General features: G+C 39.6%; 1 protein-coding gene across 1 annotated transcript in view; it reads right to left on the bottom strand.

Moving 5' to 3' along the window:
* Positions 1-7,301, bottom strand: part of LOC148368906 (uncharacterized) — a 58,153-nt gene extending 50,852 nt beyond the window's left edge. The window contains exon 1 of the mRNA XM_088330811.1: positions 7,166-7,301. The gene's annotated coding sequence lies outside the window, so the exon portion shown is untranslated. The remainder of the gene's footprint in view (positions 1-7,165) is intronic.
* Between the last annotated feature and the right edge of the window lie 8,453 nt (positions 7,302-15,754).

Raw genomic sequence — 15,754 nt, 5'->3', positions numbered from 1 at the left:
ATTGGCCTGCTAATTCCCCTGACCTGAACCCCATTGAGAATTTGTGGGGTATAGTTAAGAAGAAGATGAAAGACACCAGACCTACAAATGCAAATGAGCTGAAGGCCGCTATCGAAGCATCCTGGGCATCAATAACACCTCAGCAATGCCACAGGCTGATTGCCTCCATGCCACGCCGGATTGATGCAGTAATCCGTGCAAAAGGATTCCCAACCAAGTACTGGGTGCATCAATGGACATTTTCAAATGTTTGATTTAGTTTTGCTGTTATAAAATTATTTTTTTACTTGGTCTGAGGAAGTATTCTAATATTTTGAGATGGGATTTTTGAGTTTTTTTCAGCTGTAAGCCAAAATCAGCAATATTCAAATAATAAAAGGCTTGAAATAGTTCAGTTGATGTGTAATGAATCCAGAATGTATGACATTTTTGTTTTTTTAATTGCATTACAGAAAATAAAGAACTTTATCACAATATTCTAATTTTCTGAGACAGTCCAGTATATAGATATAGTTATAGATAGATAGATAGATAGATAGATAGATAGATAGATAGATAGATAGATAGATAGATAGATAGATAGATAGAGATATATAACGACTCAAGTTACGATTTCATTGAATAAACACAATTCACAATTTGTAGTCTCCTGCTAACTTAATCCAGCAAACGGATGCAGCAAGTAAAAGTCAGCCGGTCATTTGATTTTTAGGACATTATTGATATTAATTTACCCCTCAATGTGCAAAATGACAGATATGACCAATATTAGAGCTGCAATATTTACTGACCTGCTAATGCCTACCACTACAGAAATCAAAGAGAGAAAACTTGTTGTTTGTTGATATTTTTTTAGTCAATTTACAGTTTTTTGTATCATGCTTGTAACTTGTGCAAAACACAAGGTTTCAAAACCGAGCTGTGGTAGTTTACAGCTGGCCATTGGCAACTACTACATTAAACAGATAATATATGTGTTCTGGGTAATATATGGTGAATATTTTAGTCCATTTGCATGTAAATACTTTAAACTTGTCCAAAAGATATAACCAAAAAATTGAGCTGTACTAGTTAGCAGCCTGCCGATGGCAACTACTTCAGCAGAAGTCTCTAAGGTGGTGCCCACGGGCCCCTAAGGAAACCTGAGTAGCCCAGGGACTGGTTCTGATAATAACTCACCAGTAGTTGTGATTTTTTTAGAAGATGTAGTTTTTGACATGAAGGATTATTGACGTGATCACCGTCTTTAAATGCATTCGCAAAGTATATTTGAAACTAGCTTATAATGTTTGGATGTAAATTACTCAGTTCCCTTGCACAAAGCAGATGTTTTAGTCACGGATTGATCTTAATTGAACCTTACCTGTAATAATTTAGTAATAACATAATAGTAACTCAATAACAACAGAGTAATAACATGATTAGTTTATTTTAGGAATGTGTCTGAAATTGGTAGCCCTTGGCGCTAATCAGCTGCAAAAAGTTTGGTGGTCTCCCTACTGCAGCAATCAGAACGATAACATGTGTTTTTGTGGCTTTTTATTGAATATTTGTGCCCTTTAATGTTGTATTTGGCATATGAATGACTCATGCTGATAAAATATTCACCAAAGATAAAGAACTTGATTTAGCGTTCCTATTGCCGTAGCATCAAAAAGAGTATGCCAATGATTACCCTATCAGTCATGTTGTACCAGGGGTAAAGCTTTGGCATGGACGGAGGTGGACATGTCCCCACTAAGATTGAACAAACCTTGATTTGTCCCCCACCAATATCGTGATCACTCCCAGCCCTTGTTTTGTACAAATTTAAGAATGTAACCCTCTTGTTGTGTTTAGGATTTTAAATACATACAAAAAACACGTACATTTGTTGACTTGGTCAGATATGTCTATTAAACCATAATCAAGTAAAAAAATTACGACATTATATAATGCTCTAATCCAAATTGTTATATTTGTAGATAGATAGATAGATAGATAGATAGATAGATAGATAGATAGATAGATAGATAGATAGATAGATAGATAGATAGATAGATAGATAGATAGATAGATAGATAGATAGATAGATAGATAGATAGATAGATAGATAGATAGATAGATACTTTATTCATCCCCGTAGGGAAATTCACACTTCCAGCAGTTTATTTGTATTATTAGAACTGTTTTTTTTTACCTGGCTGTAAACACAGTAGCTACAGCCCAAACCTAAAGTGAACTGGACATACTAAGCATCAATTGCAAGTAATATTTCTCAAAAAAAAACATGAAAAGTATCTTCTTTTTGCCACACATGCATCCTAACTAGAGCAGCAACAACGAAACGATAAAATCGATTAAAATTGATGATTAAAAGCAAAAAAATTGTTCATTGATTCATTGTGTTGCACGATGTATGCGTCAGTCAGCATGTCGCATAGGCAGGAACGTCACGCGCAGCGCGAGTTAGTGAGCATAACTGAGGTAGAGTGCGAACTACGGCCTCATATTCAAAGGTTACGGTAAATTCAACTCATGAAACATGAGGGACTCAGAGAAAAAGTTTGACCTAAGTCTTCAAAAGTGCGGGAACACTCCACATTTCACAAAACAAAAAAGTGATATGGCACGGGAGCACCACGATGATGAGGCAGCAATTAAAACCAAAACATGAAGACACCGACGATGATGAAGGGAGCGCAGTAGCAGGTTAAGAGACTGCATTTTTTGTTTGTTATTTGTTTTTTTTAAGTGTGGAAATGTAACTGTAAGGGAAATTATGGTTTAATTGTTCAATTTATACTCTTATACCTTTATATACTCTTATCTATCTTTATACATTTACTCAGGCGTTTATATTTTTATAGTATACTCAATAAATGTGTGGTTTTAAGGTTTTTGAGTTGTGTTCAGATACAAGCACCTTCAAGGTCAAAATAATAAGTTCCCAGGCAGCAAAAAATGTGTCTCTGATTAAAAAGCTAAAACTTGAAAGGCCACTAACAGTTTCTCAGGATACTCCTGATGCCTCTTTGGGTCTGCTACCTATTAATCAAGATGGCCTTAGTTTTTAGTGCCGGGAAGCTCGCTCGAGAGCTTGCCTCCCTCATTCCAAGTTTGGTCGAGAGCTTGCCTCCTACAATTTCAGAGACAATAGTGGTATAAAATTTCACTATCCTTATTGCTCATTTAATATACTCGCACGCCATCTAGCAACAAACATTATACACATTTGAACATGTGATTCCTGTCCAAACCAATCAGATTCGTTTTCTGTGTTCATATAATATTGTTTAAACCAATCAGATGTGTTGTTTCATTCCAATAAATGGGCCTCCAGCCAGAGGCGTAGCATGATTCCCCCTGAGCCGATCTTAGAACCACGCGCTTCCGATGGAAGGGCTATCAAAAACCTAAATCTCCGACTGAAAGTGTGTTCTTTTCGTCATTCTACTACAATTTCAAGTTTTAACTTTGACAGTAACCTTTGTCTCTGGTAGCCAGCTGATGTTAGCGTTTGTTTTTTAGCTTAACAATGACTGTGCATATTTGTGAGTGAGTTACTTTTCATTTCAGTTACTCATCTTAAGCAGAGTTTAATTGTGCTGCATTAAAAAAAAAACTCTTTCACACAATCACACAATAGTGGTATGATTTAAGTTTTATTTTTTTAATTTTCTGGCAAAGTCTGTGATTAAGTGAGGAAAGGAAACCTTAGTCTCTGGTCGCTCGCTTGATGTGCTAGCGTTTGCTTGTTAGCCTAATAGTGGCTGTGTGTGTTTGAGTGAGATACTTCTTGTTTTAGGTAAATGAAAGAATAAAGTGTATTTGGGCAAAGCACAAAAACAGTACCAACCACGAATTAACAAAAGGGAACAACAAATAATCTGCACAGAACACATACAAGAAAAAAATAGTTGAACAATACAGTACTATCATAAACATGTGCCCAAAGGGAGTAGGCTTCGGAAGTGTTTAATTGTGCTCATAAAAAAGCTCAACTTGCACACAATATTGTTAATAGGTTTAAGACTAAGCATCAAGTTATACTTTTCTGGCAAAGTCTGAATGATTATTGTGTCCTTGTAAATTTCGCCATTATAATACTCATTCTATAAGTTCTTATTTCATTTGAAAACAGCTAACAATGACCAGCTTCACAATGAGAAACAGACGTTTTGCACGTTACAGCAAGCAGCTGTCATAACTCAGAGCATCCTCAACATGATCCTCATTGACATGAAAACATTTTAGCATTGATGAGCTAAGTTCTCAAAGAAGGAAAAGTGAGTGAGTTAGTGAGTAAAGGTGAAATGAGTTACCTTTTGCTTATTAAGGTTCAGAATCGTGTTACTGGGTTATTATATTTGCATTTATTTTTTGTTCAAAAAGCTCGCGTTTCATTAAACAACGAAAATACTTGTTTTTTGCACTTTTTAAAAGTCTATCTTATACATTTGCAGGTGCATACCATTGATTTGTATGTATTTTGTTTTATACTTAGCAAACACTGACTTTTTTTTTTACTATTGTAAAATATTTTGTTTTGTGCACCATTTTATCATTTTTCCACAAAATTTCAACATTTGAATAAAGAAGAGGAAGTTAATCGATTGATTCATCGATTAATCGAAAAAAAACAATCGTCAGGTTAATCGATTATTGTAGTTGGAGCCGTAATCTCAACACATACGTGCGTACACATAGACAAGTTTTTGCACACAGAGACAATTCAGAGTATAATTCAATACAGTTACAGTGGCATTGTCTCATGCGCAGCGTGCAAAATAATCCCACCAATTAAACTGTCCATACCATACATACTTGCATCTAAGCTTTGGACAGTATTTAACAAGGGAGGAGGAAATATTCTTTGAAGCCCATTGATAAAATGGATATGGGGTGTCTCGACTAAGTGTTCGTTTGTAGGCTCTCAAGGTTACACATTAGATATGAAAGCTTCATTGCTCTCACAGGGTAGAGTACACATTGTGTTTCTATGTGTTTAATTGTATGGCTATCAGTCATGATTACTGATTCGGGGCACCTGTGGCTGCCCCGTTGGCGCCAACAGCCACGGGACCTGATTGGCTGTTGGACTCTTTTTAAACTCCCTTCTTCCGAAAATATCCCATCAGACCGTCTGCGAATCTATGCTCTCAGCTAGGCAAACTTTTGTACTCTCCGACACTATCCTGCCCTGTTTCCTGCCTGATACCTGTTGCCGATCTCTTTTCTGGACTTGTTTCTGTTTTGCTCCTTTGCCTCAGCCATCTCGCTGCCAACGCCTACCCTCGCTCGACAAAGAAGTGCCGCTTCCGCGTTCCTGCTATCTGCTCCCCGTGACCGACGATCATCAGATCGTGGATGCAAGCACTGTTCTCTTTCTTGATAAAAACTGAGTAAATGAACGCAATTGGGTCCTGTCTCCGTTCCTGTTCCGTGACACAATCTTTATTAAACAGTTATAGGGAATCGGCTTCATTGTGAGTATGTGCGTTAATTTGTAACTAGTTACTTTAAGAGTAACACATTATTTTTGGTGTCAGTAATCCTTGGAATTACTTTTTAAATGAAGTAACTAGTAATGCATACCTGTCAACCTGTACGTTTTTGCCGTAGAAAGTACATTTATTATGCATTTTAAGACGTGTACGACGTACTAGAAAATCTGTACGGAAAAACGCAAATTTGTCAATTATGGGTACCATCCGGTACACACCGACTATCACTAAAGGGCAAATCAATCAAGTCAAACGAGTTGGCCGCGGCAGCCTCTATCTCTGTATCGTTTTTTTTTCGTTACAAACGAAGCGAGCGGTTTGATGCTACTGTGCGCATGCGTCTGTAGCCTCGGATTTCATGTCGTAGTTAAGTAGTGAAAGGAAGTCCGTGTCCTTTTAGAGAACCGGCTATTTCGGCTCAACTCATTAAAGAGAGCCGTTTCTCAAACGGCTCACTTGCTTTAATGCATTATATTACGAATTATTATGTTGTATAAAGAAGTTAAAAAAAAAGGTATAAAAGTATAAAATGATAAAATGAAAAAAACAGGTTTGTGGTTATCCCTTTAATCAGCATTTTACCAACAATATTGTAATGCAGAAAATGAATTAATAATTTGAATAAGAAAAAATATTCTTCTACTTAGTTATATTTGCATGTATTTTTTTCCTTCTACAGTGAACGTCCAAGCTACGTCATTTTTGAACTTTTTTATAATAATAAACCTCATTCATGTCGAGCAACTCAGTATCTCACACCAGAATGTTAATTAACAATATATATGATATAACAAAACACATGTACAATATACAGGGTTGGGTAACTGGAATACTATCAATTACTTTTGGATTACTCCAATACCAAATATGCTAATAAAAGACAAAATAAACTAAATATGAATAAAATTACTACATTTTGTGCAGGCTTGGGGAGTAACGGAATACATGGGACGGCAAAAATGATGTTGGCAAGCTGTTTGGATTTGTTTTCATTTTGTTTCTGTCGCATTTTATTTTAATTTTGCCGGGGATCAAAGAGATCAAAGCCAGGAGAGAAAGCTTACCACGTGTTGTGAGTCATAGTTTTATTCATATTTAGTTTCTTTTGTCTTTTATTAGCATATTTGGTATTGGAGTAATCCAAAAGAAATTGATAGTTAAAGTAACCCTACCCAACCCTGACAATATAACATGTTAAACTACATAAATAAACACGTTTTAAAAAAATATGGTGTAAGATTATTTTGTATTTTGTAAGGGAAAATACGACAGTTTTTAAGGGCATGGAGCCGTGGAGGTTGAAAGGTATGCAATCGCCCCACTCTTATGTTAAACGCAGCTTCTCCGAAGCCCCTTTGCTCTCTCTGGAGCAGGTCTATTTAAACCCACTGTTCTAATTCTGAAAGTCCTGATCGGGCTGAGTGATGCGCCTCTCTGGATCAGTCACTCCCGGTTATTCCCTACCGCGCGCGGACACTCGCTCGCGCATACATGACTCAATAGGACACATTCATCCTCACGCGAGCGCTTGCAGGTGTCGTCTTTCTCCAGTCAATGGTGACATTCATCCTCCCAACCAGACAAGCAAATGTAAAAATCTAGGAGATGTTCGCGGCAGTGCGCGTCTCGTTCAAACTTCTTGACAAAGACGCACAAGAGAAAGTGGTGAGGTGACTTACCTCGTAGGGTGCGTTTGCGTGTGCGCCAGCCTGGATTTGGCACATTGGATCAGGTTGAAGACAAATATCCACTTTGTGGCTTCCTTCCTGGCTATTGCTCAGCCTTTCCTCTCTTCATCCCGTCCTCGCCTCTCCTCCTTCTCACTCTCTAAACGCCCCATTGCTCCTCCCGCCCTCCTTTCTGCTCCCTCTCTCACTTCCTATCTCTCCTAGAGCAATCTCTCTCCCTGGTTTGTTAGATCTGACTCCCCCCACCCACATTCCAAAGGTTGTCAGTCTAAAATATCTAAAGAGCCATCTCATCTCATTAGCTGCACCGCTTATCCTCACTAGGGTCGCGGGGGTGCTGGAGCCCATCCCAGCAATCATCGGGCAGTGGGCAGGGGACACCCTGAACTGGTTGCCAGCCAATCGCAGGGCACACAGGGACAGACAACTCGCTCGCTCATTCACACCTAGGGACAATTTGGACCGGTCAATCCACCTGAAATGCATGTCTTTGGAATGTGGAAGGAAACAGGAGTGCCCGGAGGTAACCCACGCAAGCACGGGGAGAACATACAAACTCTGCACAGGAAGTCCAGTAGCTGGATTTGAACCCACACAGGAAGTTCCCAAGAACTTTAAGCTGTGCCGCACACGCGCTAATCACTGCGCCGCCGTGCTGCCCCTAAGGAGCCATATTGAACCAAAAAAAACCCCGAAAAAACAATCAGTGTTCTCGTTTGCCCGCATCCCTGAGTCCTAGACGCATTATTTTTGCTGGGGACGCATCGTGACAAATCAACGTGCGTCCCTGGGACGCAACTTTTTTGACACGAAATTGTCATTATCATTTTTTTAACAAAGATTTACCGCACTCCAAACTTTTCGTCAGGCAGGTTCGCCATTGTTGTTTTGGTCTCGCGGTTTGAGTTTTCATCTGCACGCCGATCTCCAGTTCGAGTTGTGTAGTGAAAGTCCGTTTCTTTTTAGAGATACGGCTTTTTCGGCTCAACTCATTAAAGAGAGCCGGCTCTCAAACGGCTCACTTACTTTGATGTATTATATTACGAATGATTATGTTGTATAAAGAAGTTAAGAAAAAAAGGAAGTATAAAAGGAAAAAATGAAAAAAGACAGGTTTGTGGTGATCCCTTTTAATCAGTATATTACCGACAATAATTTAATGCAGAAAATGAATTAATAATTGGAATAAGAAAATGAATTATTCTACTTAATTATATTTGCATGAATTTTTTCCTTCCACAGTGAACGTCCAAGCGACTTCATTGTCGAACTTTTTTTTATAATAAACCTCATTCACGTTGAGCAACTCAGGGTCATATTATTAGTACTCAATACTCCAACTCAATACAACATTTTATTGATATCTGTACATTCAAGGAAACTGTGCGGGTCAGATGTATCGACATTTCGTTCTGTATACACGTGTACTAGAATGACAATAAAGGAGGATGCAGCCGTCATTCAATCAGCCCAAATAAAAGATATTTTAGCAAAATTTCATGAAGTCTCGGAATTTGTGGAAAGAAATCACCATGGAAAGTGTTGAAAAGTCGGGCTATCGCTCATTATGATGACGTCTGCCCCTGACGGATTTTCAAAAGCCGGGAAAAGCAATTGGATCGGTTTTTCAATAAACGGGAGGCAAAAATGAAAATTAATAATTTTATTATTTCCTTTATTCTTTATTTTTTTTACACTGTGTGCCTGTCTTTTTATGTTCATTGTGCAGTAATCTAATTTTACCATGTATTTGATTTATGTAGTACTCTTTTAAAATTTATGAAAAAAATATTAAATACTACTGTTGCTGGGCATGGTACGGATAAGTGCATTTACATTCAAAATGCGTCCCTTCCTATGAAGTTTTCAGGTTACTCCCAGAAGGAATTAAATTCGTGAGTAGAAGTACTATTGTATCTATACTAGAGGTAAGATCTTAGTTCTGAGGCCAGCCTGCCATTCAGGGGCTCAGTCAGTCCAAAATACCCCTCCCCCCAGTGAGTCCTCACAAATAAAATGTGAAAATTTGGGTTTGCCTCGGGCTCGGTCCCTCCAATCAAGTTAATTTGTCAGGTTCGGGCTTTAATAGCCGAGGATCAGGTCGGGTCAGGCTGGATTTTTTTGGGCCCAATCCAACCTCTGATCAATTTTCTTTAAAAAACATCAAGAATCTCCTTGTCATGTTTTTCCTCCTACAGAAATCTCATCATTTTTCATTAGCAAACATTTTGGAAAAAGTGCCAGGGAGCCACTGGATATCACAAAAGAAGAGCATGCAGCTCCAGAGCCACTTGTTGGGGATCCCCTCTCCCTTATTCCTTTCAGAAAATTTGTAACCTAAACATCGTTACAATATGGTGCGTTAAACAAGTTATTAAAAAGACTTGATGACTTTTACCGCCATCTAATCCGTACATTTGCCCCCGTCAGGATAGACTAAAGAACCCTAATCATGCAATCAAAGTGGGGTTGGAATGTTCATATGGCCCTACCTAAGTACAAATCAATACAGCAAAAAAAACAAAGTATATGAATTTCTCCCTTGATGATATTCTCCCTACCTTATATACTCACATCCAAACTTTATTTTCACCTATGAAACAAAATACTGAAATGAGAGGGTCAGTGTAAAGGCACACGTTTGGTTGTGTGTCACCATAGAATAGAAGGCAGCGCACGGAGGGAGCATGGCTTGTACAGGAAAAGCAAAAACCATCTGGAAATCGATGGAAACATAAGCACAGAATTTACAGTTAACGGGTTCTGAATTTTGATCTTTTTATTCGTAAAATTATTTTTGCAATATACGATGCCTGTGAGACAGACAGTACTCAGCAAAAGAGGAGGCAATCTAAGAGTGGCTTGAAGCCCATAGACAAAATGGAAATGGAGCGTCTCAGCTAAGAGTTTGTTTGCCAGCTTTTATGTTTACACAAGAATTATGAAGGCTGCAATGCTTCCACAGGTTGGTGTACAGTAATCTCTAAGTGCATCAAGGTTTACTTAGCTACTTGGCGGATTCCCATCGTGCAGTCCCATAGTGTTCTCCAATCTGATTATCAAAACAGAAGAATATGCTTTCTATTAACAACAGATTTGGACCTATCCACCCGCTAAACTTACCTTGGAACCACAAGCGGGTCTTTGGCCCCCCCTTGCGCCTCACTCGTGCTTTTCCCGACGGGAGAGTTTGTTCAGACCAGCGCTTCCGAGCATGTTCCTGACCAATGCCAGATCCATTGTCCACATAATTAGTGAATTTTAGCTCCAGATCGCCCCCAACAGCTTTATCCGAAATTGGGGTATTTTTGTCATCACGGAGTCTTGGCTTCCCCAACGCCGCAGTTCAACTAGCAGGATGCACGCTACACCGGCACGACCGACACGGAGACTCTGGTAAAAACAGGGGTGGGGGACTATGCGCTGCAATAAGAACAATCATTGACACACACTGCTCACTCAATATAGAGTTTCTAGCAGTATCGTGTAGACCCTTCTATCCACCGAGAGAGCTAACTGTGGTCATTGTGATTGCTGTTTACGTTCCACCGCATGCTAACATTAGCGTAGCACTAAATCTCCTGCTCGCTGCTATCAATAAACAGCAGCTTGCGCAACCCGACGGAGCTTTTATCGTCGTCTGCGACTTTAATCAGGTATGCTTAAGGACTTTACTTCCCAAATTCATTCAATACGTGGACTGAGCAACCAGGGGGGAAAAACACTGGACTGTGTGTACAGTAACATCAAACATGCTTACAGAGCTTCCCCCCTGCCCCCACCTAGTTGGATCCGGCCATCTCTGTCTGTCCCTCACCCCCACCTCATACACCCCCTCCGGAGAAAAACATAGCATGCAGCAAAGACAATACAAACATCTTCTTTGTTCCTTTATCTTCTTTGTTTTCTTTTATCCTCACTGTAAAATGGAGTGCCACGTCCAATTTCATTGTCACAATATGTTCAACCCATTTTGTAACAATGACAATAAAGGTATATTCTATTCTATTCTATTCTATTCTACTTTCTGTAAGTGTTTCATTTCTCTGTCACAGACCAGGAACGGAGACGGGACCCAATAGCGCTCGTTTTCTCAGTTTTTATTGATAAAAGAGGGAGAGCAGGGCTTGCTTCCACGATCCGATGGCTGACGGACAAGGTGAGCGGGTGGTGCAGAAGAGGCACTTCCATGTCTAGCGAGGAGGATCGGAGACAGGCGGGAATAGCAAGTTGTTGGCCGGGACTGGAGATGCAGGCAGAACGGGGCGTAGTCAGGTCCGGAAACAGGTTGGCAACAAAGATCAGGCAGAAAAAAACAGCAGGAACAGAGTCAGACGAAAAGGCTTGCTGAGCTGAAGGCAAAAGTTCGCATAACGATCTGACGGCTTCCAAGAGGAAGCCGGGGGTTTAAAAAGAGAGCGTCCACCAATCAGCTGTCCGGGCTGTTGGGGCCAATCAAGCCGCCGCAGCTGCGCTCAACCGGCAGTCATGAAATTCTGCAAGACAGAACCAGAAGGCATATGCAGTTTACTTTATTGTCTACAACATTATTTTCAAAAAATATTACTTGACAGTACATAAGTTATTTGCGAAAATATAGGTTTATAAAATTCAGTACTTTTATTTGTTAAACAAATATTTGAGCCTGTAACTTGGGTTTATCATTGAGTAACAAACAAATAAATAAGATTTTTTTTTAGTCCCCTATTTTTCACTATTGTGGGACCTTTTTGGAACGCAGTTTCTATTGTTTCTTTTATCATGTGGTTATTTTTAAGCAGTTTTTGGTGGTAATTTGTAACTAGATAGTTACTGTCAGAGTAACGCGCTACTATTAGGTAGCAGTAATCCAGGAGGTTAATACTTTTGAAATAACTGGTGACGCTAACCTTTTGGTTCAGACCCACCAGTTGAGAACTACTGCTTTAAGAGACTCCCTGACAGCTCCATTTACCTGCAATCTAGTGTATACTTAGACAGAGATCAGTGGTAATACAGTCAGGCTGGTTGTGAAAGCTTTGGCATTGAGGCTCATGTTTGGCGAGGAGCCCGGTGGCTTGGCTCATTAACCTCCCTTGAGCAGAACGTAGAATGGACCAGCCCTATGGCTCTCTTTCTATTTGTTGCAACACCTCAGCCTCTTAGCCTCATCGGCCAATCCCGGCCTGGTAGGGAAAAGGGCAAAAAGCGTCCCTGCACGCGAGAAGGCACTGAAAGTTGCAGCAGATTGAGAGCTGTCCAAAACGTTAAGGATTTATCACATTGAAGATAGAGGAAGCTCACATTTTCTGCAAGTAGGGCAGGTGATCCAGGGAATTTTAGTATCAATCCGATCCAAGTAAATACACGGTAGTATGGATTGATACAGATCTGATGCTTTTTGCTTGATTATGTCAAAATCATTGAATAATTTAACCCTCCCCCTTGAGTTAGTTTGTATTTACGATAGACACCGCAGATTTTAGGCACAAAAATTGTTTATTGTTTTATTAAATCACTACATTTCAAACTTTAACAGAATAAAATAATAGATAGGAATATATATCACAACTTTTTCAGAACAAATGCTAAGAAAGCTAGTTAAAAAAGCAGAAATGTGACAAAAATACACAATATTTTTAAAATAAAGCCAGAAAGTGCAAATAGTGTAAACCAGTGGTTCTCAACTGGTTGGACTTCAAGACCCACCATTCAACCCCGATGATAAGTTGCGACCCGAATTAAGTAACGAAAAATCAAATTATCAAATTTATCGAATGGAAGGATTATGTATTATAAACCAATGATGGTAGAATACATTTTCCCTTAATTTCCCACTACCTTTTTTAGGACCCACTGTCATGGGCAGATAATGGATAATGGAAATAAAACACACAAAATAACTATAAAATGAGAAGTGGTCCCTCTCCAACTCAATTGGGACGGCCCTGATTGACAAGACACGGAGAAGTGATCAAGCTTGGCGTTGTTGCCATCTACTGTGTAAATGCTCCTCAGCTTTTTCCTTCTTAGCACTATTTGCCAGGGCAACAGCCCGCGACCCACATGAAAACAAGTCTGCTGCCCACTTTAGGGTCTCGACCGCCCTAGCCAACACTTGTGTAAACCGTAGAATCTAAAACCCTTTAAAAATAAAAGTCTCCTACTACAACTGTTACAGGGCAAAAGTCAAGAGTTACCCCCCAAAAACGGCAATGTAATAAACAAGCCTTTTCAGCTCTGTTGCCATCGTGACCAGGCATTTACAGGTGTTTGTTCAGGAACCGTAACAGGTTCACATTTTTTGTTGCAGCTTGCTGTTCTCTGTAGGTTTAACTTTTTCATGTTTTTAGGTAAAATTGCCACAGGAGCGGACCGTCTCACCACACAAATTTCACTTGGCATTGTCCTTTTTTTGTTGTTAAGCAAAAAAGTCAACACTGTGCTGTGCTTCCCATTTGCCTGTCATTTTTAGCTCGTGGTAGGAGTGGGCGTATACATTTGGCCCTCTCTTCTGCCTTTAAGGCACGATGCAGCAGCCTGCCAGGTAGTGAAAGGTAACAAAAATGTTCCTAGTGTTAGGGTCTGATACGCCTTCTACCATCAGGGGGCCTCAACCAGGGTTTGAACTGGGCACAGTTGTGTCCAATCAGCATAAGCCAGTGCTTAATTATCTTAAACCCTTTAACAGGGTCATTTTAATTTATTCTGCCATTGTCATCCTAGTTTTCATTACATTTTAGCCACCACGCCAAGTAGGGTTGTGCTTGTTTCAGTGTTTTTTTTTGTTACTTCCATTTTCTACATTTCCAGTTTTGGTCTTCGCTTCTGATTTGGACCTTGCCAGGTTTGGTTTTGTTTGGACATTTCAGTTTTTTTGTGGACCTTTGTTTGTCACTTTTTATCTCCCTTTGTTGTTAAATACCATTCCACTTTTTAAGCACATCTGTGTCCAGTTCCTGCTTTCCCCGCATGGGTCCAACACCCTCCAAAAACTTTCTACCTGTCACACAAACAGGCTAAACTTAGAGAGTGGCCGAGGGTGCTGGGTGAGAAAGAGAAGGAATGTGCTATCTACATATGTCACGTGACCGGACCAGATCGGAGGCAGGAGGCAGGAAGGATGAACTCAATCGCGTAACGACCAGTTACTTTTATTTAGCAAATTAAAAGTTGTCCAACTTTCAGGGACAAAACAAAAAAAAAACAAGCTTACAGGCAAACAGGAACTCAGACTAGGAATACTCACAAAACAGGCTTTTACTCAGAACGGGCAAACACAGGTTTCCTCACGTCAAACAGAACAGATTAATGCAGAACAGAAAACGCAATGCAATGAACCCGCAATCGGCAATCCCCAAAACCCCCTTAAGAAGCACACAGGCAAATTAGAGAATCTGCTACAGCCGGTGCCAAGGGGGCGGGGCCAGCCGGTCGCCACGGCGACCATGCTGGACATGACAACATATATGACTGGGGCTTAGAGAACATTGGTGGAGAGGTGATGTATCGATCTCAGGAAGATAGTATAAATCCTATACAAGTACTTGGTTAATACCGATCATATCGATATTTGGATTAATATGCCTACCCCCAGCTTCATTGTGGCATCATGTGCTTTTTCTCTGTAACAGAGATGATATATTCAGCTAGAAGCCTGGAAGCGTTTTTTCATCAATCTCCTCCCCATTTTACACCCAAGGTTTATTTTAACAGAGCATAACACAACAAATCATCACAATTTCAAAGGATATGTTGTAATATAATAATATAATGAATAATTATGCTCCAGTGTAATATTTAAATGGTTACATCATAACAAGCCAATGCCTATGACATTCGTCTATAATGCTGCAAGGGAGTAAACAGTCCACGTCAGGTCACGTTATGGTAGTAGTTCACAGGCCCATTACTAGATAGATAGATAGATAGATAGATAGATAGATAGATAGATAGATAGATAGATAGATAGATAGATAGATAGATAGATACTTTATTCATGAAATTCACACTTCCAGCAGTATCATTGTGTTGAAAAATGAAATAATAAAGATATAGAATACAAAAATATCCAATGTAACAGAAATAGTGTGTCTTGGTCACTTTGAGTCTCGGTTGTTTGTATTCTTCCACGTGCTTTGTCGCATTGGTTTTCAGTTGCACCACACAGTGCAGCGGCATCTAGGGGACCAATAATACAAATCTCAAATTACAGACAATGTTGATGTAAAATATTGAATTTCTTATACAAGAAAGCCAGTTAAAATATAGTAAAAGAAGAAAAATATTTTCTGGACAGGACTAATCAGGCAGTGGAATTACCGTAAATTCCAGACTATAACCTGCTACTTTTTTCCCAAACGTTCAACCCTGGGGCTTATTCAGTGATGCGGCCAATTTATGTAATTTTTCTTCCAGCGGCGCTCGAGTACAAAAGGTAAGATTTAGACCGGTGGAATATATGCGCCGAGGAAGACTGCAACTTCTTGGCTTGTGCATAAATTAAATTAGCGTAAACATACCCTCATCATACAAAATGCAAAAAGAAAGGCACATGACGCAGCTTTCAAGCTAAAAACAATCGAGCAGTCAGATAAAGAA

Source organism: Urocampus carinirostris, chromosome 3 (genome assembly GCF_059441175.1).
Source record: "Urocampus carinirostris isolate Australia breed hairy pipefish chromosome 3, RoL_Ucar_1.0, whole genome shotgun sequence".
In the NCBI taxonomy this organism is placed as follows: Eukaryota; Metazoa; Chordata; class Actinopteri; order Syngnathiformes; family Syngnathidae; genus Urocampus; species Urocampus carinirostris.
This window is presented reverse-complemented; position numbering and strand designations above follow the sequence as displayed.